Source organism: Mirounga leonina, unplaced genomic scaffold (assembly GCF_011800145.1).
Source record: "Mirounga leonina isolate KUSES-001 unplaced genomic scaffold, KU_Mleo_1.0 Mir_200, whole genome shotgun sequence".
Classification (NCBI taxonomy): domain Eukaryota; kingdom Metazoa; phylum Chordata; class Mammalia; order Carnivora; family Phocidae; genus Mirounga; species Mirounga leonina.
Genome location: NW_023270503.1, coordinates 17,153,645 through 17,180,642, shown reverse-complemented (window position 1 = coordinate 17,180,642; position 26,998 = coordinate 17,153,645). Strand labels below are relative to the sequence as shown.

The following is a 26,998-nucleotide window of genomic DNA, read 5'->3' as shown; positions in this document are numbered from 1 at the left end:
GTTTCATTTAAATTCACTTTACAGTGGCGCCTGAGTGGCTCAGTCGGTTAAGTGTCTGCCTTCGGCTCAGGTTATGATCTCAGGGTCCTGGAATCGAGTCCCGTGTCTGGCTCCCTGCTCAGTGGGGAGTCTGCTTCTCCCTCTCTCTCTGCCCCTCCTCCCTCTGGTGTGCACTCTCTCTCTCCCCCTTACTCTCGCGTGCTCACTCTCCTCTCTCTCTCAAATAAATAAATAAAATCTTAAAAAAAAATAAATTCACTTTACATTTGATTCCTAATGAGGTTGATTTTTTTTTTCCATGTTTGTTAGTCATTTTTATTTTTTCTTGTTCATGTTCCTACTTAGGTGTCTATGTTTTTATAGTTGGGTAGTACTTTCACCAGCAAAAATGTTTTATTAAATTTTTTTATCATTTCATTTTTGTAAATTTTGTTTTAAAAATTATGATTGTTTTTGATTCAGCTTACTAAACTTTAAAAAATTATTTTAAAAATAATTGGGTTTACGGGCACCTGGGTGGCTCAGTTGGTTGAGTCCCTGGATTGAGCCCCATGTCCAGCTTCCCACTGCTCAGTGGGGAGCCTGCTTCTCCCTCCGCCCCTCTTGCCACTTGTGCTCTCTCTGTCTCTCACTTTCTCTCTCAAATAAATAAAATCTTAAAAAAAAAAAGAATAATTGGGTTAAAAAATACCATTACTTACATACCATACATTACTGAACTGTGTCTTAACTTTATAGGTGGGTAAGTTTCATCTGGCAATTGACCTGTGGCCAGTTCTTCTGAAGTGAACCTTTTTCCTGACTCTAGTAATTATAAATATTATCTAGAGGCTTATTAAGAATTTTTAAAGTGATTTTCACTAATTTTTGTGTTCAGTCATATACCTGAGAGAAGTTTTCTTTCTAAGGACAGATTCTTTTTTTTAAAAAAAAAATGAACAATCAAATGAAATACCCAGTTAATGATATATATAGTATCACTTCAGACCTTGGAACTACCATGAACTTTGAAAAGACCCAAGTAAGTAAATCCCAAATAGACCTTTAGACCCAAATGCTTAGGCAGCAACTACTCCCGATTTCGCCTGATGTTAAGGCAGCACATAATATTAGACTTTAAATTTAGGTCCAGTATTTAGGGCCTTAATATTAGAATCTTGCACACAGCCTTCCCATCTGTGTTCTCACTATGGGAGGAATGCCTCCCTCCCCTGTGTTTTATAGTTTGTCAGAGGCTTACCAAAGCAATTTTTAGTATAAACAGAACTTTCAGTTTTGTTTTGTTTTACTACTTGTAGAATCCCTCTTCGCAGGGAAAGCATCCAAATTATAGATAGACATGACGCTGTACTCATAAACCCCAGTGCCTTTGGATACTGGGACTTTGTTTCTGGTAAAGCACATCTGTCTGCTTTCCCAGAGGTCCTCTCAGACCCTCAAACAAATAGATCCATGGTGGGTCCTTCCTGGGAGTCTGTCCAACGTCCACAGATGTGTCAGAATCCAGAGGTGGTCAGGGACTCAAGCTGGCATCTCTGCCCACCAGCACTGGGGTATCCTAGAGCCAGAGGGTGAACAGTGGTCAGAATTGGGGAGAGCAGCAGCTACTGAGCCCCTAGAGCTATTTCTGTCCACGCGGCCACAGGTATTTCTGGTTGAATGCTGCCACTCACAGCACTCACATAAGATCTGGAAGCCATTTGGAGATCAAAGACACCCACAGACTTCAGCAAAGCAAAGCTGGGGGCAGCTTCTGGCTGTACAAAGGGTATTAACATACCTTCTATTTAATAGCCTTGGAGGCTTCCTGGTAGAGCTGCTGGCTGGAAAGTTTCTGAAGAAAATCCATGGCTTCAACGTTTTCTCCAGGTCGAAACCTGATTGGGTTTGGATCAGGATCAGGAAGCACCCTGAGCAGAATCAATGGAGTGTCCAGAGAGGAGTCTGTCAGAGGTTGGGAAATGAGGGCACCCTGTCCACCCTCCTCTAAGCACTCAGATGGCAAGGACTTGGCCCTCTTGACTGCTCAGGATGCAAATGGGATCCCTAGATGCAGTGAATCCAGAGTCTGTTTCTGCTCCTTGGAGTACACAGCAGATTTCATGTGTTGCTCAGCTTTGGAGTTCCTGAACCAAGAACAAAAAAAGATACACTCAATTCCATTTTTTATTTAGTTATCCCCCTTTCATCCCTTCCTTCCCTTTGTTTTTTCTCCTCTATGCTCCATTTTCTCACCTCTTCTTGCCATTCTTCACTCTCCCTTCCATCCCCTCTTCTTCTCTCTCCTTTTCTTGCTGTTGAGCCTCTTAGAATTTAACGTTAGTAGAGGTTGGTACTAGATAGTTTAATCTAGACTCTTGCCTCCTTGATTAGGGTCCAGTGGTGCCTCATGACTGAGAGGCATGAATTCCTTTGGGGTTCATGAGTCTGAGCCCTGAGACATTTCCTGTAGCAATCTCACTATCAATTCATCACCCCACTGAGAAGCTGGGCAAACTTCCAGAATGAGACATGGAGGTAGAAACCACTGGGGAGCCCCACTAGGGGTCACTAGAGTGGGCTCTGAGAAGGGACAGGGCATGGAGCCAGAAGAGAAAATGACAACCTATGATCTAATCTTGCTTTCCACTTCTGAGTCCTTGGGCAAGGCACCTTCCCTCTCTGCACCTCAGAATTCTGTCTGCAAAAATTAAGATGCTGGACTCAAAGGGCTTTTCCAGTGCATTCATTTTTTGGTCTCCTTTGTTATGGCATTGCCATAAGACTGTAGGCTTTTCCTCCCATAACAAATGTTATTTTCTTTGATAAATGATCAGGTTTATAATGTAAGTGACCCTTGAAAAAAATTGCAAGCAGAGAAAGGGGAGCAGTTCCTGTTCGAATCTGACCCTGGGGCAATGGATGGCTGGTTCCACCCTGTCTTCTTCCCAGCCACCCATGGTCTCTGGCTCCTGCCTCAGTAGCTCATCTCTTAGTGACGCCACCTACTAGCTCTAGGAAACTCTGAGCTCTTTCTCTCTCCAGTGTGTGCTTGGGGGGATACATCTTCTTTTTAGAAACTCAGAAGATTTAGAGGTTGAAAACTGAATGTGCCTGGAAAACAAGCAAAAAAGCTTGTTAAAAATACTTGTAAAAGAAAGTATTTCTGAATATAGGCTTCTAAACATGTTTGGGAGCCAAGCTCAGATAAGTTACATTCTCGATCAAAGTCGTTTTAGATCTACTGAGTTCTAATGAGATCTTCAGACTCTCAGAAGACTCACTCCCTCCAAGTTTTAGAGAAACGAAATCCCACTGTTACCACAAGAGATCTGACAGTCCCCAAAGCTGACACTGTGATGGGACTATGACCCTTGTTTACAAAAAGTGGGGTCATCTTGGGGGTGGGCCACGGGAGCAGATCAAAGATAATCCTCATTCTGCTAAGAATGCTCTTTCACCACCTACTCTGTTCCACCAGACCACAGCTCTGGTCCTGATTGCTAAATTCCCTCATAGGAGAGAAATGAAAAAACATCAGCCTCTCTGTTCTGTGGCCAGTAAAGCCTCTGGGAATGGAAAACTAAATGCAGGAATTCATTTGGGGAAATAATCGCTGGTTGGTTGATTTGTTTCCTTGTCATCAGACTTGGTTTCTGTCCCTGATCATTATTACAGATGGTTCCCATTGCCCTGGCACGAGCCAGACCTACGTGGCAGGGGTGGGGGGGTCAGTTCAGCCTTGGCCTTTGTTCCACATCTATGGTGAGGGGCTTCTAAGAGCTGTGGGGAAAGAGGTGAGGCTCAGAGATGATTCCCATTTGGGGAAAATAGAATGAAATGTTAGGGCAGATTTCTTATACTAGGAAATGCGTTGTTGTTTCTAATGAAGAAGGTTCTCTGAGAAAGTTGAATGAGGATAGAAAGCAGGTGGTGTTCCTGATACTCTCAGTAGTAGATGGACCAGTCTAGTCTCTTCTTTCTAAAATATTTCTTTCTTTCTTTCTTTTTTTAAAGATTTTATTTATTTATCTGACAGAGAGAGAGACAGCGAGAGAGGGAACACAAGCAGGGGGAGTGGGAGAGGGAGAAGCAGGTTCTCCGCCGAGCAGGGAGCCTGATGTGGGGCTTGATCCCAGGACCCTGGGATCACAACCTGAGCCAAAGGCAGACACCTAATGACTGAGCCACCCAGGCGCCCCTTCTTTCTAAAATATTTCAGTTCCAAATTCTTCAGTTGATGATACCTAGATAGCACTGGCAACACACACCTCTGGTATTCACACTCCTGTAGCCCTTTATAAATCATACTTCTCATAAATTACTGCACAAGGAGATTAATGGAGATAGCCATTATCCTTGTCATTATGCCTGGAAATCGTTGGGATGGAATGGGAGTGTCTTCCCATTTCTCTTTGAATGCTTTGTAATAATTATGACTTCCCCAAACCTGAGGAATAATGTCAATAAACCTTGCTTTCCATTCACAGGTGAGAAAACAAGACCAAATGACTTAATATGACTGGATGCTGTGGACCAGTGTTAGAAATGAGACACCATCTAAAGCTGAAACTTTTTGGTATGTATTTGCCTTACTTTGAATGTCGGGTATGGGGAAGAATGTTAGACATAAATGTTCTAATTTGGATCTTCTGGAAACTCCAGTGAGTGATCCAAAGGTGCATAATTTGTAGTATAAAATGGAAACTGAAGTGACTGGGTAATATCCTTGAGCACTGATGTGTGCAAGAATGTCAATTATTAGAAAAGTCAATGCTGGGAACACTGGGGATTCAAGGAGGTCCCCTGAAGGCACATTCTTTGATCCCTTTTGCTGCTATTTGAGTGACTTCCTGCCGTGGCTGTCACCCTGTCCATTAAGGATTTATTCTTCAAAGACAATGCTTCTGGGAACATTGCCCTGCCCCTGAGTGACTCCTCTCTGATGTGTCCTGGGCCAGATGGTCAGAGTGCTGCTGTACTACAGTGTGTGGAAATATCAGGCTATAACTACCCTCATGAGTAATGACGTGCCTGGACTTACTGCTCACCTCAGTTCTGGTTGCCACAGAGATAGCTCTTCACCGTCCTCTCCATCCCAGCTTCCTGTTTCACCCTGCCTGTCACCCCTCCAGCAACCTTCCTCTCCTCTCAAGCTGGAAGTCTCTCTCATGCTCTCACTATCTCCCAGCTATCACAGACAAACAAGCATCTTCCTAGATGTATCTCAACTTCATAAGGAGGTGTCCATGGAAGACAGTTTTTCCCCCACCCCAAGAGTGGTCATTCTCAACTTGGCAGTCTCTCTGGGTTATGCCCCCCAAAATTCCAAGACCTAGACTTTTCCTTTTGAGGCATAGACCCCAGGGGAGAAAGTCTAAGAAATACATCTCCAACCTGTTCTTTCTTTCAGCTGTCCTACTTTTCTTATCAGAGAGCTTTGTAAATTTGTGCCTGCAATTTCTCCAAATCTTCATATTTTTTTTACCCACCACATAAGTTGACACAGAGTTCATATTTCCATATGATATTCAATACAAATGTGTATATATAAAACATAATTCTATTTAAATTAAAATAGACATATATATATTTATAAAACTGAGAGACATTTACTTTTTACATTTTTAGTTATTTGAATATAAAAGTAAGATGTATATGTTAGAACAACTCAAAAAACATAAAAGGGTCTAAAGTCAAATTACTCTTCTCCCCAGTTTCACAGTAAGAGGTACCAAAGGCACAGTGCACACAAATAGATTTGTGCACATGTATAATGTTTTATTCAAAATGTGATCATGGGGCTCAGTCGGTTAAGCGTCTGCCTTTGGCTCAGATCATGATCCCAGGGTCCCTAGGATGGAGCCCTGTGTGGGGCTCCCCGCTCGGCAGGGTGTCGGCTTCTCCCTCACCATCTGCCCCCGCCCCCCCGCAGGCTCGTGCTCTTTCACTCACTCTCTCTCTCAAATAAATAAAATCTTTAAACAAAACACAATGTGATCATACACCACATACTATTAGTCTTTAGCTCTTTTTTACTTGATATATTATGACTGTTCTTCTTTATTAATATATAAATCTTTCAAATTTTTCTATTGTTTTTAGTTGACTCATTTTTGAGAGTAAGTAAGATATGTAAAGAATATCTACAGAGTAGGAGCGCCTGGGTGGCTCAGTCGTTAAGCGTCTGCCTTCGGCTCAGGTCATGATCCCGGGGTCCTGGGATCGAGCCCCGTGCCGGACTCCCTGCTCGGCGGGAAGCCTGCTTCTCCCTCTCCCACTCCCCCTGCTTGTGTTCCCTCTCTTGCTGTCTTTCTCTCTGTAAAATAAATAAATAAAATCTTAAAAAGAATATCTACAGAGTAAAAGCAATAAATGTACATAGTCAAAAGTGTAAACAATGGAAAATGGGCATACAACAGCAAGTATCTTATCTTTCCTCAGACCTCTAGTTTCCCTTTCTCAGAAACTACAACTTTTAGCACTCCTGCAACTTGTTTTGGAAATTTGGAACAATGGATCTCTTTCAAATAAATGTCTACCTCACTTTCCCCCCTTTCTCCATACTCATAGGTTAGAAAAACAAAGAAAATCCTTTCCTTTTGTAAATGCTCAGGGTCTTTATGACCTCACAAAGCACTAAATAGAAATCATTTTTCAGGGAAAGCCACAAACCATCTGCAGCTGATAGAAGAGTATTAGGGTAACTCAGAACTGAAATGAGCTATGACCATTACAAGTCTAGAGGACCGTGACTTTTTTTGCAGTTCACTGACCTGGTTGAAATTTTGAAAGCTATGGAACATCTTGTCATAAAAATAAGCATATATGTGTTTGCATGAAATTGTAGGAGGCTCACAAATGTCCTGAAGCCCAGCCATGGGCTCCAGGTTAAGAACACCCCTTCCTGTATAGAGAGAAAGCTGAGGCACAGGTAGGTAAATATCACAGACAGCATGAGACAGAACTGTAATTGGAACCAAGGTCTTCTGACACCTAGTCCCCTACTTGGTTTAAACGGCATTTCCATGAGGACACTCTCTGTTTAATCTTACTCTCTAATCCATAAAGAAGTGAGAGCATTGTGCAAATGAACAGCATGGTGAATCTTCCTGTATAATAGTCTAGGGGGAAATGGGCTACGAGGTGATTGGATGATAGACTGATAGACTGTATAATATGCCTGTTGTTCAGTGTATCAGGGCTCTCCAGAGAACCAGAATCAATAGGATATGTGTGTGTGTGTGTAGATTTATTTTAAGGAATTGGTTCATGCTATTATGGAGTCTGGCAAGTCCAAAATCTGCAGGGTAGACTGGCAGATCAGGAAAGAGTTGATGCTACAGTTAAAGTCTGAAAGCCTTCTGCTGCAGAATTTCTTCTTGCTTTGAGGAGGTCAGCCCTTGTTATTTGAAGGCCTTCAAGTGATTGGATGAGGCCCACTTATATTATGGAAGAATAGCAATCTATTTTATTCAAAGTCCACTGAATCCAAGGTTAATCTCATTCCCCAAATGCCCTTCAAGTTGACACATAAAATTAACTCTCACAGGGGCGCCTGGGTGGCTCAGTCAGTTAAGCGTCTGCTTTCAGCTCAGGTCATGATCTCAGGGTCCTGGGATCCAGCCCCCAGTTGCACTGGGCTCCCTGCTCAGCAGGGAGTCTGCTCCTCCCTCTCCTTCTGCCCACTGCCCGCCCCCACCCCCTGGCCCCCGCTTATCGCTCATGTGCTCTCTCATGCGCACTCTAGCTTTCTCTCTTAAATAAATAAATAAAATCTTAAAAAAATTTTAGCCATCACAGTGAGTCTTGTCCTGCTCTTTCTATCAGCTTTTTCAGACTTAGGTCACAACCCATGGGAACGTATTTGAGCCTGGAAGAGCATTTCCTGGAATGAGGAGATGCATTTTTATTATCCTCTGATGACAAAGCTAGAAATGTGTACTTTCTGGTACCAACAACTAACTCACTAATGAGCTGTACATCTGTTCTAATGAGGTTATACAGGAACTGGCAATTTTATACACAAATGATATTAAATTTGAAAACTTCCTTAGAGTCCAGAAAGTGAACAGAAGTTCAAGATGCTGAACTTGACCAGGAGTTGTGTTAGTGATTAAAGAAATGTAACAGTTCTGGGCGCCTGGGTGGCTCAGTTGGTTAAGTGACTGCCTTCGGCTCAGGTCATGATCCTGGACTCCCGGGATCGAGTCCCGCATCGGGCTCCCTGCTCGGCAGGGAGCCTGCTTCTGCCTCTGACCCTCCCCCCTCTCATGTGCTCTCTCTCTCTCATTCTCTCTGTCTCAAATAAATAAAAAAAATCTTAAAAAAAAAAAAAGAAAAAAGAAATGTAACAGTTCTTATGTCAAGAAACTTACAGTTTCATGAGAAGAATAGACAAGAAAATTTCCCTCCAGCTTTCCTTCCAGTTAATGCTCTGAAAAAAAAAAAGAGTTTACCCAGTATGCTAAGGGAAGCACATTCTCAAGGATAGCTCCTCTCTCACAATTCATTCCCCTTTCATGTTTACTGCAAACCCTTGCTTCTAAGATAGGGATGCAGAGATCCCTCTGGCTGACTTGTTTTGCTTTCCTTATCTCTCTCCATCACAAGTTCTTCACCCAGTTTCCCTACCGTGGTTTCACCAGAATAAAATTATTTTAATACTTTCTAGGCACAGTGCAGATTGAAGAATGAGGAGTTTGGGCCCAAAGTCTAATTTATCACTTCATCTGGGGAGGGAAGCCACGTGGACTGATTTGGGTCCCCAGAAGCACAGCCTCTGGCATCTGCATAAATAGAAGCCCCTCTAAGGGAGGCAGCTGGGTAGCTGATGGATTTCTGAAATAGGAGTTCTATTAATAAGGTCACTGTGTTGTACTGTTATGTTAGCAATTATCACAGAGGAAGTTAGTCTGGGATTAGGACCAGATTTTCCAAAGCTGGACTTGTAAACACCATGGAAGTAGACTTTCCTGTTGGTGATAGAAAGACTGACATTTCACAGCAGACGTTTGTGCAGCAACGACAGGTCTGATTATTCTGAAGCTTGCCTAAGAGTGCAGGTTGATTAGGTTATGGTTGCAAGGGGTTTCAATTTCTGGTTCACTGAAAGCTAGCTTTAAACCATGGGTCCAAAAATTTCACTTCCAATACCTTTGTGCTGTGCTAGCCCAGTCTCTGCAGCTGAGGGGAAGGTTCTAGACTGTGTTTACTATCTAAAATTAAACAGGGCTAGGGGCGCCTGGGTGGCTCAGTCATTAGGCGTCTGCCTTTGGCTCAGGTCATGATCTCAGGGTCCTGGGATCGAGCCCCGCGTCGGGCTCCCTGCTTCACGGGAAGCCTGCTTCTCCCTCTCCCACTCCCCCTGCTTGTGTTCCCTCTCTTGCTGTGTCTCTCTCTGTCAAATAAATAAAATCTTTAAAATAAATAAATTAATTAAATTAAATTAAACAGGGCTAGTATAGCACAGGTTGGTTATGAAAAGCCCAGTTCTGTCATCCTGAATTGGCTAAAATTTCTTCTGAAACCCACTGTACTTTTCTTTTAGAAGAATTTAAGCTCCAGTTCAGAATTTTAAAAATTAAGCAATGGGTGTAGTCACTGAATACTGGGAGTAAGAGAGTGCACACTTACTATTTTCCCAAACTTGAAACAGAATGAACTAAACCTTATTCTGTTGAAGAAAATAGTCTCTTCATTTCAAATAGGACTTAATATCTGGAACAGATTAAAGTGGTAAAAAGCTTAATGTGGTTTACTTTTGAGTAAACAAACTAAAACATTGTTGGAAAACAACCCTATTACCCAGAAGAAAGAGAAATGGGAAAAAAGTCCAATTAGGTCAACCCCAAAGAATTTTGACCTTACTTTACTAACTTGTTCTGGATCACAAAAGGAGAACCAAAAATCACGTATGAAAATATTTATCATGGTCATATTAATTAGGTATGCTTTTGATATTATTCACTGCATTACCAAAGAAATACTCAGATATTCTTTTGTTTCAACCAAATTTAAGACACATTGTGGAAGAGTTTAGCAATGTTGAAAATTAGCCAATTCTTTAAAAATACTGTAGAATAGGGGCGCCTGGGTGGCTCAGTTGGTTAAGCGACTGCCTACGGCTCAGGTCATGATCCTGGAGTCCCGGGATCGAGTCCCGCATCGAGTCCTGCATCGGGCTCCCTGCTCGGCAGGGAGTCTGCTTCTCCCTCTGACCTTCCTCCCTCTCATGCTCTCTGTCTCTCATTCTCTCTCTCTCAAATAAATAAATAAAATCTTTAAAAAAAAATACTGTAGAATAAACTCACAGGCAAATGATGAAACATAAGGTTTTAGAGGGAGCAGAGACCTATGTGAAGTCAGTCATGATCCTAGTGTAAAAAAATATTATTCCTAATAGTATTAAAAATCACTGACATTAATAATTTCAAAACCCAATGGACATGCTCTTTTGCTGGGTGATGTAAGCAATAACATGAACCACTATTTGTGGTGGTGTTTAAACAGGGGTCAATGGTGATTATATTGGCAGCTTATCCTTGGGAGTCTCTTATTGCTACAAGAAACAAGAAAAAGGGTGATGCCAGAATGAAGAATGTTTTCTTTAGTGGTGAGTCTCATTAGAGTCTATGAGGTGATTGGCTTTCTTCAACAACACGACATGAAAAGACATCTCTGTGACCCTGACTATTGTGATTTAGTGGCTCAAATATTTTGGTGGGTACAAGCCAACAAATGACCACAACAGGGTTTCTAGAAAAATATTAAATGCCTGGTAGTTATGAATAAGAATGGGATATACTTTCTACAAATCCTAATAGTATAGAAATTTAAAACTGTCCTACGCTTGTATCTTCACCTTCTTCTAATCTCATTGGCTCCTTCCCTCAACTTATGAATATGTTTAATTATGATTTCTTAAAAGCTTCCTTATTATAGTTTATTGTTCTATTATTTTTTTACATTTCTATGACACGCAAGATTGGTATACTTTCATTATATGTATTTCCTTATCTGTATCATTTTGAATTCACTAAAGTCATCTTCACAGTAATTGTTCTTGCTCAAGTCGTCAATGACTTCCTAATTTCCAAATGCCAAAATCAATGGGTTTGGTCCTCATCCCATTTGATCTCAAAGACACCGTATTTCCTTATCACTGTATCATTTTGAATTCTAAAGTCATCTTCACAGTAATTGTTCTTGCTCAAGTCGTCAATGACTTCCTAATTTCTAAATGCCAAAATCAATGGGCTTGGTCTTCATCCCATTTGATCCCAAAGACACTAACAATCCCACAATCTCCTCTTTTAAAATAATCTCTTTTGAAACTCAGAGAACATTCTTTTCTGGCTCTCCTCCTGTCTCTGGTTTCCAATCTTTTTTATGTGAGCTTCTCTACCTCTTCCTTAGAGGTTCCTTCCTAGTCTAGTGAACAATCTCATTCCTCCCGACTTAACGCAATTACCTATTCCCAGCCCATGATTCCCAAAGTTCAACAATCATTCATAAGTTGAAAGATCATTCATTGAGCAACTTTTTTTTTTTTTAAAGATTTTATTTATTTGTCAGAGAGAGAGAGCAAATGAGCCCAAGCAGAGGGAGTGGCAGGCAGAGGGAGAAGCAGGCTTCCTGCTGAGCCAGGAGCCTGATGTGGGACTTGATCCCAGGACCCTCGGATCATGACCTGAGCCAAAGACAGATGACTAACCGACTGAGCCACCCAGGCGTTCCTGGAAACTACTTAAAAAAAAAAAAAAAAAGGTAACTTTGTTATTTCTCCAACCTTTTTTTTTTTTTTTTTTGGATCATGCATTCATTTGGAGCCAACAAGTACTCCAAAGAAAAATCTCGAATTGTGAAGAAAATAGGCATATTTCCTTTCAGAAAAATCAAAGCTAGAATGTTTAGCAACTTTTTTTCCTTTCAGTTAGCAACAATCACACCTTGGATAAAGCTCATTGGCTATGATACTGCACAAAGCTAGAATGTTTAGCTATTAAAGAGTTTCCCCCAACTTGCTTTACATTGAGTGACTTCACTGTAATGGCCCAGGAAGGGGCAGGCTCCCTCTTTCCAAATCACCCCCATCAGAGATCACCTGCTGCTAAGTAGCAAGACAGAGGTTTGGAGTGGATGCCCCATCCAAGGAGTCTTCAAAGTGTTCAGACCTTCAAGTCTGTCCTCTGAAGGAAAAAAAAAAATCTTAATTTAAGAGTGAGAATACAGTGCTTTAGGACCACTGCCTCCAAATCTACATTCTTCAACAGTCCAAGAAAAAAGGTCAAGTACTGATGTACCTCAAGGCTATGTATGGGCCCTCCATGCTTGGCAGTTATTCTCGGTGTAACTGCTTTCCATGGTGACCTTCCTCCTTGACTTCTGCGTTAAGCACAATGATGCCAATGCTGTCTCACAGTCATTAAATGCACTATCACCCTTTCTGTAAGGATTTCAGATGATGGTACAGGGCCTGTTTAATTCTTCCTTTTGCATTTGTATTTGGGGTTCCTGTTTGGGGTTTTTTGCTTGGTTTTGCTTTTAGGCTCCATGCCCAATGTGGGGCTTGAACTCACCACCCAGAGATCAAGAGTCACATGCTCTACCAATTGAGTCAGCCAAGTGCCCCTTAATTCTTCCTTTTGCATTTAGATAAGACTGCTATTTCCTGTAGTTGCAAAAACTACAAACACATTGAAATTAAAACATGAAATTTTAGGAATCAAAAATAACACAGGGGCTAAAAAAACAAAATCTTAAAAAAGGGGTGCTTGGCTGGCTCAATCAGTGGAACATGCCACTCTTGATCTTGGGGTACTGAGTTCAAGCCCTACACTGGGGATAGAGATTACTTAAAAAAATAAAATCTTAAAACAAAACAAAAATTTAAAAATAACACAGGGCCAAAACCATGGTATGAGGTAGTCGACAGTATAGCTTATATGCACATCACCCCACCCACCCTTCCCAGAGGCAAGGTCAGGTTATCATGGTCCAATAGTCAAGTCTGAAATAGCAACCTAAACCAAGACCAAGCTGGGTTGTTCTATCCAAAGGAAGCCCAAGTGCAATGGAATTTCCATGTAAGTCAGCTCCAGACATCAGGACAGCGGTGCTGGGCTTGGGATGTAGTTCCCTCAGCAGCAGAGTGGTATTTGGAGATTAATATTGAAAGCTGCGCTTGGTCTGGATGTCATCAAGAATCTGCGGTAGTAGCTCCTCATCTTCAAAATGCCCCTCCAGGCTTGGGACCAGTGCCTTTGACTCCTCAGCAGTCTCTGGGCAAAGGCTGGCCAAACAGGCCAACTCAAATTTATGAAGCTTCTTCTGGAGCAACAAGCTCCGGACACTGGCAATGGTCTCTCTGTTTTTGAAACAACTGAAACGGGCTGTGTAATTTAAAGTTTTCATGAACACCTCAAAGTTTCTGTTCATCCTCTGCACTCTCATTCTGTTGCTTTCAATGCTCCAGAAGCATATGAACCTCTGAATTTAGTAGTGTCTCAGCTGTTTCAAACTCTTTGGGGAAGATGAGCTGTGAGGCGTCCTCCTCTACGTCGCCAGCCCACGGGTCGCTACCGCTGGCTGCCATCGCCATGGGCTCACCGCATGGGGAACCGCACACACACACCAGAAGCACTGGCACGCCGGAAGCACTCGCACACCGGAAACACTTGCACAGCGGAAGCACTCGCACGCCGGAAGCACTCGCACACCGGAAACACTTGCACAGCGGAAGCACTCGCACGCTGGAAGCGCAGAAGCGCGGGTCTTGGCCTCATTGAGCAACTTTTACCTGCTAGGCACTGGGAATGCTATGAAGACAAGGACCTTAAAGTTAAGAGTGGAAACAGATGATTTCTTTATAGAGGGATAAATGAAATTAAGCTGAACGAACCATTTGAACACAGAGGATCTCCCTCTAGCTCCCATTTCTCTTTCAAACTTCACACATATATTCCCAACATCCTCAATGGGATATTTCTTGGTCACCAAAATCTCAACATGTTGAGGTGAGAATAGTCTGTTCCTCCACCCCACACTTGCCTAGCACCTAAACCCTCATCTTGCCCTGATATTCCCTATCTTGGTTAATAATCAAACCATACACGCAGCTGTCCAAGCATAAAGTCCCATGTTCTTTTTCATCCTCTTTCTCACCCTTTATATTCCAATAGTCACTCCTTAAGCATTTCTCAAACCTGTTTTCCCCTCCTTTTCATGACCTCTGACCGTTCCTTATTTTAATATCTCTGTACTATATTATCTGTACTATAGTCTCTGTACTATATTCTCTTTTAATATTCTCTGTACTATATTATCCAGACTTCTGAATGGTCTCCTTGCCCCTCAAATCTTCCCTTTCAATCCAAATTACTAGAAATAGCATTTTACATCTTAGGATTGTTATTCATTTCATTCATCCAGACATGTAGTCATCTCAAAAATTGCTGAGTTCCTGTTAGGCATCATCCACTGTATAGGGAGGTACTGGGGATATAAATGTGCATAGAATCAATTCCTAGCCTTAGGAAATGCATGATTTAATGGGGGTAGGGGGTCATTAAACATCAACATTCATAAATATAGGCATTGAATATTATATTTAATATTTGAAATTTAAGGCAAAATATGAACCAAGCCATTAGAGAAATGCAAGCAAAGAGCCCAAGGATTTGAGAGGAATGAGAGGTCAACTGCAGTTGGCAATCAAGAAAGGTTCTCTACAGGAGAAGTCTTGCAGCTGTGTCTTACCCTCTATTAGGGATTCTACATGGGGTTTTCCCAAAAACCTCTCTTAGAATCCCAAAGGTGAAAGAGATTAATATTTGTTTAGAAATTACTATTTCAGGGGTGCTTGGGTAGCTCAGTGGGTTAAGCGTCTGACTCTTGATTTTGGCTTTGGTCATGATCTCAGGGTCATGAGATCAAGTCCTGTGTTGGGCTCCACACTGGGCATGGAGCCTGCTTGGGATTCTCTTTCCCTCTGCCCCTCCCCAACCCCCGTGTGCAAGTGCTCTCTCTCTCTCTCTAAAAAATAAAAAAATAAAAATACCATCCCAGGAAGTATAAGATCCAATACATACATTATTCATTTAATATTTACAAAAAACCTATGAGATAGATATTTTTCATCTCCATTTTACAAATGAAGAAACTTAAGTTTAAATAAGTTAATTAATGTGGCTGACTTTGTGCCCCAGCTAGTAGCAAAGCCAGAGATGGCACTCAAGACCTACTGACCTCATTGCTCTGGCTCTCTCACACGTATCTCAAGAGGCTTATCCCTAAGGGCCACAGCATGTAATAAAGAAGAGCTTGGATTATGGCAAACATAAATGAGGATGTGCAGATCCATCACAGTCCATATGGGAAGCAAAGGGCACATTCAGTTAGGTCATTGAGTGATGAATAAAACAAACACTTATGAAGTCATAGGCAGCAGTACCAAGCCATATAAGGAATGAATGGCAGACTACTCAGGGTTAGTAACAGAGGGGTACCACTCACCCCAGGGCCAAAGGGGCAGAGGAAGGGAGTAGTCACCAAGACCTAAGACAGAGAGCTATGTGGAGAGAGCCACCTAACAGACGAAGGATGCTGTCAACCAACAGTGACTCTGCAAGTGGAGAGCCACGGGAATGAATATCCTGACCCACTTCCCACTCAGCCTCTGATCTCTTGATGTTCTCTGCATTGGACAAACTCAACTAGAAGTCTGGGAACAAGGTAGATCTTGGGAGAGTCTGCAAATAAAAGAATGAGGGACACAGGAAAAAATGGAATAGGCCATCATGGTACCTTGGCTGAGACAATTAGGCATGATATTGCTGCCATTTCTTCATATAACAATGAGTCTTGGAAATTACCCTTCAGACGGAGTCTTTTGAGTTCCAGGACTGTATCTCATGCAACTTTCTATTCCCAATTTCTAGCATGAGACTTAGTATGTTAGCAGGCTCTCAGTGCATGCTTATTGAATTGACTTGAATTAATAAAGGAATTGTGTTGCCTGATAGGTATAAATAAAAAATGTTTTAGAAATATAATTTTCATCTGGGAGGGAGGGTACTCCCAAATTTCTCAGATTTTCAGACTCACAGTAGGACTAGAAACTGGATAAAGGCTTGAAAAAAAATGTGATTGGATAACTAAGAGAACTTGCATGTGGCTGTCAAGAATGACCTGTCATTTGTAGACCTGCAGTTTTGGTTTATTCCTCATGAGGATCCCCAGAAGGAGGGAAAGGAGGCTGACTCAGCATTACTGCATCTTTATTCACAATCACTGAACACTTGCAGAAGAGCAAAGATGGTGCTGTCAGCACCTCCTTGCCAAGCAATGTGGAAGATTCCAACACAGTGTGTGTTGCTGTAAACAGACCCTCCAAGCAACGTGTAGTGAACGTGTGATACTCAGATCCCTCTCTCTGCTGCCCACACATTTGTCTTAATGGAAGACACTCCCAACCTGTCTCACTCTTCATCACAAGAAGCTATTCAACAAAATTAAAATCATAAAGTTCTAGATCCAAAGGCCCTTATATGTGTTTTATTGTATTCTTTCAGTTTGCAGCTAAGGAAACTAAGACCAAACATGAAACACTGGTGGGATGCCTTACTTGCATTACACCTAACAAAGCCAACATGTTCAGTCCCTTACCAAGCAAACAGGTGTTGCACAAAGTCTGACCTTTGCTTTTCAAAATCCTTTGGCTGATGGTGAGTGTTGTTCTCAACCAGAGCCTTATCTGTCTGAGCCTCGTTTCCTTATTTTATAAAAAGAGTATCACAATAACCTCCGAAGGTTATGATGATAAAAGTGAGTGAATGCATATAAGCTTAAAATGTAATAAAATTCATTCAGTTATTCACTAATGAATGAATGATATTCACTGGCAGCCAACTCTACCCTCCTTCCCTCAGGCTTTGGAGACCAGCCCCTCTTCAAGGATTTTGCTCTTGAAAGCTTTCTTTCTTCTGTTTCATCCTTCCCCTCCCCTAAATAAACTTTTTATTTTAGAGTGGTTTTAGATTGACAGAAAAATTGGGAAGATAGTTACAGAATTCCCATGTACCTCCCATTCTGCCTTACCAATTTTTCTCTCTCTTGAAGGCCCTTCCTATCTGTGGACACACATTGTGCCTCCCATCTTACAACGGAATGACAGCATCTTCTCCCTTCACATCCTTTTCAATTATTATTCTGTTTTACAGGAGAGAGCACAAGTGGGGTGGCAAGCAGAGGGAATGGGAGAAGCAGACTTCCCTCTGAGCAGGGAGCCCGCTGCGGGGCTCCATCACAGGACCCTGGGATCATGACCTGAGGCAAAGGCAGATGCTTAACCAACTGAGCCACCCAGGCGCCCCCTGCCCACACACCTTTTTTTTCCTAAAGATTTTATTTATTTCTGAAACCATTCACATTTTTTCTATCTCCAAACATACCATTCTAAGTTATCTCAAGCCTAGCCTACTGAAAGGTTTCTAAAGTGGTCTCCTTGCTTCTTTTACCTCCTCCTCCCCCAATTACTATTTCATATCTTAGTTTTAATTTCTCCATTGCACAAAACTATTTTAAATCTCATCATGCATTTATTAATCTATTCTTATCCCTCTAATTCAAACCTTTTGAGAGTGGACACTCTATCTTGTTCACCACTAACCCCAAGGCCTTGACACTGCTGGACATAGTAAGGCACTCAGTAAATACTGGTGTTCAGTGAATAAATGTTCAGTGAATAAATGTTCAGTGAATAAATGAATGAAGGTGCTCAGCAATAGAAGTGTAGTGGTGAACAAACATAAAAGCTTGTGGTTGTTTTTATTACCTTCACAACAGGGGCCAGAGTATCAAAAAACCACCCATTCAGAGCCACACAGATATTCCCATCTTACCTACCTTCCCATCCCACAACCTGAGAAGAAGAATGAGTTGGTTGTTGAGAGCTTTGTGGTGGATTAGTAGAGGGTGGGTGACTTCCAGACACTTGCAGGAGCCTTGGATAAGATGGACAGTTATGAGATGTCAGGACTACACATCTACTAGGCAGTGCAGAGGCATGACACCATGAACTGAACATGTGCTCTGTGCTGGGAACCCTGCTCAGTGCTTCCCTCATATTATCTCATTGCATTAGATCCCAATCATCCCACAAGGCATCTGTTTGTTGCCCCCACTTTTCAGATGAAATAACTGAGGCACAGAGGGATCTAGTAAGTTGAAGAAAGTTACAAAGCTAATAAATGACAAATCAGAGATTTCAAAGCCTGGTTTCTCCCCATTGCATACTGTAGTTTTGAGAACTACATAAGACATATTGCCAGGTTATAATAACAGGAAGGTGAACCAATAATTGGATCCCAGGCCTCAGTAAGCCTAGATTTATCCAAGTAATTCTTGTCTGGGGTTGAATTCAGTGTCCCAGGTATTGGCCAGATGAAGAATCTTTTTGTGAGAAACTGGAATGATCATTAAAAATGTTACAATAGTAAGAATTAAAATGAGACTTCTTCCCCCTCTTAATCATTTCTCAACTCCCAGTAAATATTTACTGAGTGTCTACTATGTGCCAGGCACCTGCCAGATGCTAGGGATGTAGTAGTAACAAGACTGACATAATGTCCTTTTGAAGTTGCCTTTGGAAGAAGTGAGGCTACATTCAATTCTTCACCACATATACCATTCAGTTTCAATTTCTTTTTTTAAAGATTTTTTTATTGTTATGTTAATCACCATACATTACATCATTAGTTTTTGATGTAGTGTTCCATGATTCATTATTTGTGCATAACACCCAGTGCTCCATGCAGAATATGCCCTCCTCAATACCCATCACCAGGCTAACCCATCCTCCCACCCCCCTCCCCTCTAGAACCCTCAGTTTGTTTTTCAGAGTCCATCATCTCTCATGGTTCGTCTCCCCCTCTGATTCCCCCCCTTCATTCTTCCCCTTCTGCTGTCTTTTTTTTTTTTCTTAATATATATTGCATTGTTTCAGAGGTACAGATCTGTGATTCAACAGTCTTGCACAATTCACAGCACACACCATAGCACATACCCTCCCCAGTGTCTATCACCCAGCCACCCCATCCCTCCCACACCCCTCCCCACTCCAGCAACCCTCAGTTTGTTTCCTGCGATTAAGAATTCCTCATATCAGTGAGGTCATATGATACATGTCTTTCTCTGATTGACTTATTTTGCTCAGCATAACACCCTCCAGTTCCATCCACATCGTTGCAAATGGCAAGATCTTATTCCTTTTGATGGCTGCATAATATTCCATTATATATATATACCACCTCTTCTTTATCCAGTCATCTGTCGATGGACATCTTGGCTCTTTCCACAGTTTGGCTATTGTGGACATTGCTGCTATAAACATCAGGGTGCACGTACCCTTTCGGATCCCTACATTTGTATCTTTGGGGTAAATACCCAGTAGTGCAATTGCTGGATCATATGGTAGCTCTATTTTCAACTTTTTGAGGAACCTCCATACTGTTTTCCAGAGTGGCTACACCAGCTTGCATTCCCACCAACGGTGTAGGAGGGTTCCCCTTTCTCCGCATCCCTGCCAACATCTGTCATTTCCTGACTTGTTAATTTTAGCCATTCTGACTGGTGTGAGGTGCTAGCTCATTGAGGTTTTGATTTGGATTTCCCTGATGCTGAGCAATGTTGAGCACTTCTTCATGTGTCTGTTGGCCATTTGGATGTCTTCTTTGGAAAAATGTCTGTTCATGTCTTCTGCCCATTTCTTGATTGGATTCTTTGTTCTTTGGGTGTTGAGTTTGATAAGTTCTTTATAGATTTTAGATATCAGCCCTTTATCTGATATGTCATTTGCAAATATCTTCTCCCATTCTGTCGGTTGTCTTTTGGTTTTGTGGACTGTTTCTTATGCTGTGCAAAAGCTTTTTATCTTGATGAAGTCCCAATAGTTCATTTTTGCCCTTGCTTCCCTTGCCTTTGGCGATGTTTCTAGGAAGAAGTTGCTGTGGCTGAGGTCGAAGAGGTTGCTGCCTGTGTTCTCCTTTAGGATTTGGATGGACTCCTCTCTCACATTGAGGTCTTTCAACCATTTGGAGTCTATTTTTGTGTGTGGTGTAAGGAAATGGTCCAGTTGCATTCTTCTGCATGTGGCTGTCCAATTTTCCCAACACCATTTGTTGAAGAGACTGTCCTTTTTCCATTGGACATTCTTTCCTGCTTTGTCAAAGATGAGTTGACCATAGAGTTGAGGGTCCATTTCTGGGCTCTCTATTCTGTTCCATTGATCTATGTGTCTGTTTTTGTGCCAGCACCATACTGTCTTGATGATGACAGCTTTGTAATAGAGCTGGAAGTCTGGAATTGTGATGCTGCCAGGTTTGCTTTTCTTTTTCAACATTCCTCTGGCTATTCGAGGTCTTTTCTGGTTCCATACAAATTTTAGGATTATTTGTGCCATTTCTTTGAAAAAAAGTGGATGGTATTTTGATGGGGATTGCATTGAATGTGTGGATTGCTCTAGGTAGCATTGACATCTTCACAGTATTTGTTCTTCCAATCCATGAGCATGGAACATTTTTCCATTTCTTTGTGTCTTCCTCAATTTCTTTCATGAGTATTTTATAGTTTTCTGAGTACAGATCCTTTGCCTCTTTGGTTAGATTTACTCCTAGGTATCTTATGGTTTTGGGTGCAATTGTAAATGGGATCGACTCCTTAATTTCTCTTCCTTCTGTCTTGTTGTTGGTGTATAGGAATGCCACTGATTTCTGTGCATTGATTTTATATCCTGCCACTTTACTGAATTCCTGTATGAGTTCTAGCAGTTTTGGGGTGGAGTCTTTTGGGTTTTTCACATAAAGTATCATGTCATCTGCAAAGAGTGAGAGTTTGACTTCTTCTTTGCCGATTTGGATGCCTTTAATTTCTTTTTGTTGTCTGATTGCTGTGACTAGGACTTCCAATACTATATTGAATAGCAGTGGTGATAGTGGACATCCCTGCCATGTTCCTGACCTTAGGGGGAAAGCTCTCAGTTTTTCCCCATTGAGAATGATATTCACTGTAGGTTTTTCATAGATGGCTTTTATGATATTGAGGTATGTACCCTCGATCCCTGTACTCTGAAGAGTTTTGATCAAGAAAGGATGCTGTACTTTGTCAAATGCTTTTTCTGCATCTATTGAGAGCATCATATGATTCTTGTTCTTTCTTTTGTTAATGTATCACATTGATTGATTTGCAGATGTTGAGCCAACCTTGCAGCCCAGGGATAAATCCCACTTGGTCGTGGTGAATAATCCTTTGAATGTACTGTTGGATCCTATTGGCTAGTATTTTGGTGAGAATTTTTGCATCCATGTTCATCAAGGATATTGGTCTGTAATTCTCCTTTTGGATGGGGTCTTTGTCTGGTTTGGGGATCAAGGTAATGGTGGCTTCATAAAACGAGTTTGGAAGTTTTCCTTCCATTTCTATTTTTTGGAACAGTTTCAGAAGAATAGGTATTAATTCTTCTTGAAATGTTTGGTAGAATTCCCCTAGGAAGGCATCTGGCCCTGGGCTTTTGTTTTTTGGGAGATTTTTGATGACTGCTTCAATTTCCTTAGTGGTTATAGGTCTGTTCAGGTTTTCTATTTCTTCCTGGTTCAGTTTTGGTAGTTGATACATCTCTAGGAATGCATCCATTTCTTCCAGGTTACCTAATTTGCTGGCATAGAGTTGCTCATAATATGTTCTTATAATTGTTTGCATTTCTTTGGTGTTGGTTGTGATCTCTCCTCTTTCATTCATGATCTTGTTGATTTGGGTCATTTCTCTTTTCTTTTTGATAAGTCTGGCCAGGGGTTTATTATACCCCATTTTCTTTATCTATTCCTCTGTCAGTGACCCTTAGGTTGTTTCCATGTCTTGGTTATTATAAATAATCCTGCAATGAACATGGGATGCAGATATCTCTTTTAAAAAGTGATTGCATTTTCTTTGGATATATCCCCAGAAATGAGATTGCTGGATTGTAGGATTGTTCTATTTTTAACATTTGAGGAAACTTCGTATTGTTTTTCATAGTGGCTGCCTCCGTTTAAATTCCCACCAACAGTACACAGTATTCCCTTTTCTCCACATCCTCACCAACACTTGTTATTTCTTGTCTTTTTTAATTTTTAATTTTATGTTAGGTAAAATAAGTAGCCACATGTGGCAAGTGACTGCCATATAGGACAGGGCTACTTTGGAAGGCTACAACCAGATCCAGTCCTTTAGGTGTCAGTTCTTGGCAACTATGCCCTTGATAGTCCTGATATTTTCCAGGGTTGATGGTTGTCCTCTACAGACCTTGCTTGTGGAATTCACTAGAAGAGACCAAGCCTTTCAGTACCACGCACATCTTTCTTTAAACTCAGTCCTACAAAAATGATAGCATCTGTCTTCATTGTGTTATGTGTGACTCTTTTGCAGTAGAGGTAAAATATCAATGTCACTGTAAAATGATGGTAATAAATGTGACATTTTTGCAGGTTACAAAAGGGTTGTGAGACCGTCATTTCTTGAGGTGAGTGATTTATCTCAGGACCTTGGGTATTTAAAGGACATGATGGTATGAGATAAAAACCAAATGAAAGCCATAAAATCCCATAATCCTTTTATATTTCAAAGCTAAAATATCATCTATTATTTTCCTACTTCCAGCCTGGGTATTAAGTCCTCCTTTATTGCATAATTGGATTCCAGGTGGTTTCTGACACTTTTAGTTGGATTTCTACATCAGGAAGCAGTTGATCTAGTCAGTGGAATTTCTTAAGAAAACTATTTATAGTCAAGTAGTTGGGACAGGTACATGGCTATTTACAAACTTCCTTCAAGTGATCTATCATAGAGCCGAAATGGTGATTGTTATTTTATTTCCCTAATTTGGGACAGGAACTTATAACTGTTAGAAAGAGCTCAAGCTAAGGAATTAGGAAACTTGGTTTTCTACTAATTTGCTGTGACTTTGGGCAAGTAATTTAAACTGTCACATCTTCAGATTTACTTTTCATAAACAATTAGGATAATTGTTTCCAACTTCAAAAGCTTGGACTTATGGTGAATGGTGCATGCTGGGACAGCAGGACATGGTACTTTGGGTGAGCAGTGAAATATTGGGAGGTTCTAGTGGCCCAAGTAGACAGACTAAGATAGGAAGAGGAGGAAGAGGAGGGGGAGGAGGAAAATCATAAATCAGTGGTTCAGATTTGGGGACAGATAAACTACAACAGCAACAGCACAACTATAGAAGTTCAGACATGCAGATTCCTGAAGTCTCTGCCTGCCTGACTTTAACAAGGGATATAGTCTCAAATATGAATAGGATGTTTGAAGAAGGGAAAAGACTGATCACACTGGGAAAAAACTCTAGAGGAAGAGAGGGAAGCACATAGGAAATCAAGAACAAAAGAAGAAGAGTGGTCACAGCATAAAAGTCTAAGAAAAGACAATGCTACCTATTATTCTCTTCCATAAGTATCTTCTGTCATAGTTCTGGGCATATACTAGTTCATGCGTATCATCACCTGTCTGGATTATTGCAATATATTCTCACTGGTGCCCCTCCCTTCAGTCTTGCTCCCTCTAATCCATTCTTCATATGCAGCCAAAGTGGTTTTCCTAAAACACCAATCTGATGAGCATGTCATTCCCTTATTTAAATCCTTCATCAACCTTTCTATTGCTCCTCTGAATAGTCTAGACTCTTTCGTATGCCTTTCTAAGATCATTGTGCTCTGTTTCACATCTTTATGGCATCTGTTGGTAAACTTGTTCTGTAAAGGGCCAGATAGTAAATATTTTCTCCTCTGCAGACCAAATGGTCTCTGTGGCAACTACCAACTCTGCCATCATAGCAATAAAGCAGCCACAGACAATATGTGAATAAATAGGTATGGCTGTGCTCCAGTACAATTTTACTTATAAAACAGGTGGCTCTTTTGCAGGCCTTAGTTTACTAAGTGTCTCAAGATCACCCCTCCCCCCAACCCTTCAACTCTCTATAGTCAAGACCCATTCCCTAACCATACTCAGATCTCTCTCAACACTGTGTTTTTGCATACACTCAGTCCGGATCACCTTCCCCATTTGTTTGCCCAGTTCAACTTCACTCATTCTTGTGATTCATTTTAAACTTTCCCAACCAGCCTCACACCATCATTGTGCTCCCACTTACCACACTGTAGTGTAATTGACCTGTTTCCATACGTCTCTTATACCTCACTAGATTGTAGGCTATTGGAAGGCAGGAACTATGTGTTACTAATTTCTGTAACAACCAAAGTAGGCCTGGCAATTCATAGACACTAAGATCCATTTATTAGTATAAGAATTTGATACCCAAGGTATCTCCTGCTCTACTGCTTAGCTATAGAATGAAGGCACTGACTCTGACATTGGAAAAATCTAGGCCAAATTTTCATAATCCATTTTCTTGAAGTAAGGAGTTTGATATAAAGCCCTAGAAGGGATAAATTGAACTTAATTTGGAACCCATATCAGAGAAAAGAGAGTTACAGAACTGATGGCATCATGTGACTTTAGGAAAGACCACAAGTCACTTAGGGAGGTAATGTGAGTGATGCACATGGTAAATGTAGCAGGTGGACCTGAGATTTAGACTGGAAAATACATGGGCAGTAGCACTGTGACAAGTAAGGGATGTACCTGCCATGTTGTTTCCATTAGGGACAGAGAAGAGATTTAGCTCTTAGAACTGACAGCCAGAGGCATGCCAACCAAGTAAATCTGCATAGAAAGTATAAGAATGGAAAACATTTCTGATGTGGAGAACTGGTTTTGACAGGGCTTTCTGTGGAAGAAGATTATGAATAACTGCCTTGATGAATGTGAAAATCATCCAGGAGATAGTCTGAAGAAGAGGTGGTGGGGGGACCAACATTTTGTTGGATGGCTGTGTATCAGGCACTGTATCTTACCACTAATAATCTTCACAAAAAATAAGGAAGCATGTTTCAATATCATGGGTGATAAAAATGAGGTTCAGGGAGCTTACACAAGCTCGATAGGTTCATAGATGTCTGTTCTTTTCAATGTGCTAGCAGGTACAGCAGGGATAGCATCTAGCATACAAGAGAGGGGAGTTAAAAGAACTGAGCTGGTGGGGCACCTGGGTGGCTTGGTTGGTTAAGCTTCCAACTCTTGATCTCAGTTTAGGTCTTGATCTTAGGGTCATGACCTCAAGCCCCACATTGGTCTCCATGCTGGGTATGGAGCCTACTTAAAAAAAAAAAAAAAAGAACTGAGCTGGTAATGCCTGCTCAACTGAATGGAGAGTGTCTCTCTTGATTTGAAAAGAAAGAGAAGACAGGAGACTAAAAGCCCATATGGGGTACCAACATTGTTTCATTCACTGCATTCACTCCTCTTTCTGTTCATTCTCCTTCCTTGACAGCATCCCAATTTCCTGATGGAAAATAACCTACTCCCATTTTATATAAATTTACAGGAATTATAAATATAGAATTCTTTCCCTTTCTTTACTGTATTGAAACTTAAAGGGTTCCTGAAGTCTATTTCTATCAGATCCTTTCTCTGACCAACCTGATACTTAGGCTTGGCCAATCTGACTTCATCTCTTAGGACTTTAAATCTTGAGTGGATAGACATAAGGCTGAGGAATTGGCTGGATTTTATTCATTCCAACAGCACCTTGATGGTTGATAGTTCTTCTCCTGTTTCCAAAACTGTTTGTCCAGGCTCCCCACTGATTTTTTGACTTAATGTAGTTGGAACCAAGACCCAGAAAAAGAGAATGTTAATCTAGTAGAGAAGAATAATTGAGTCTCAGATAAATCAGAAGGGTAGTAGAAGTCAAGTAGAAGGGTGTGAGGAAAAGAAGAATTCAGAAGGAGCACTAAAGCACTAATTAAAATTAAATGATAATGAGTACAAGTCCAAGTTGAAGTAATAATTTTTTAGTCAAATAACATAGGAAATGAGAACAAGGCATTGAGAGAAGAAATATTGGGTGTAATTTTAGAGCAATGTACAAGGTTGACTATAAAGAGGAACACTTAACACATTAAAAGGAACTGGAGTATGGGAGCCTTCACACTAATAAATGGTAGAAGAAACTATAGGAATGGTAGGAAAAAAGGTGTGTGTAAACCCTACGATTTATATTTGAAAGATGAATCAGGGCTGAAGAATTCATTTGGAGTTTTATGATCCTGGCAATAAAATGAGAAGTCATGTCATATTTAAACTTACACAATGTTATATCTCAATAAAAATAAGGATGAGTATGAGTATGCTATCAAGAAGGGAAAATAGAATGTTTTAAGAATATAGACTGTTTCTTGCACACTGTAATGAGGATGGAAATGGAAAGAGATTTCCAGTATATATGAGAAAGGAGGGATTAGGTCAGAAGTAAGCAACTTACTTTGTAATTTCTGAAGCCAAGTATTTAAAAAATAGTATATAAGAGAGATTAAATTGAAAGGTGATTCTTTACTCAAGTTTTTAACAGACTGGAATATACTTAACCAACAACAACAACAAAAAAAAGCAGAACTGATAGGATTTATGTAACATTTAGGGAATAGAATTTCTTACCTATAAAATAGAAGACTTTACTGTTCTCATCAATTTTTTTAAAGATTTTATTTATTTATTTGAGAGACATAGAGCAAGAGAGAGAGAGAGCACAAGTGGGCAGAGGGGCAAAGGGAGAAGGACAAGCAGACTCCCCATTGAGCAGGGAGCCTGATGCAGGGCTCGATCCCAGGACCCTGGGATCATGTCCTGGGATCATGACCTGAGCCGAAGGCAGACACTTAACTGACTGAGCCATCCAGGTGCCCCTCTCATCAGTTTTTTTTTTACAGGTTAGTAAACTGACAAAAGTATTTGGAGAGTAAGCAAACTTTTGGTAGTTGAGAAAGCAATGCTAAATTATGAAAAAAGAGTAGTCCAGAGAAGTGAAGTTTGCTTGCCTAAATCACCAGAGTGAATGGAGCAAATT

General features: G+C 41.0%; 1 protein-coding gene and 1 pseudogene across 1 annotated transcript in view; one reads left to right on the top strand and one right to left on the bottom strand.

Moving 5' to 3' along the window:
- Positions 1-26,998, top strand: part of PCTP (phosphatidylcholine transfer protein) — a 255,791-nt gene that overhangs the window by 141,537 nt on the left and 87,256 nt on the right. Inside the window, exon 2 of the mRNA XM_035026795.1 lies at positions 4,470-4,558. The gene's annotated coding sequence lies outside the window, so the exon portion shown is untranslated. The remainder of the gene's footprint in view (positions 1-4,469; positions 4,559-26,998) is intronic.
- LOC118024729 lies at positions 13,076-13,654 on the bottom strand (annotated as a pseudogene).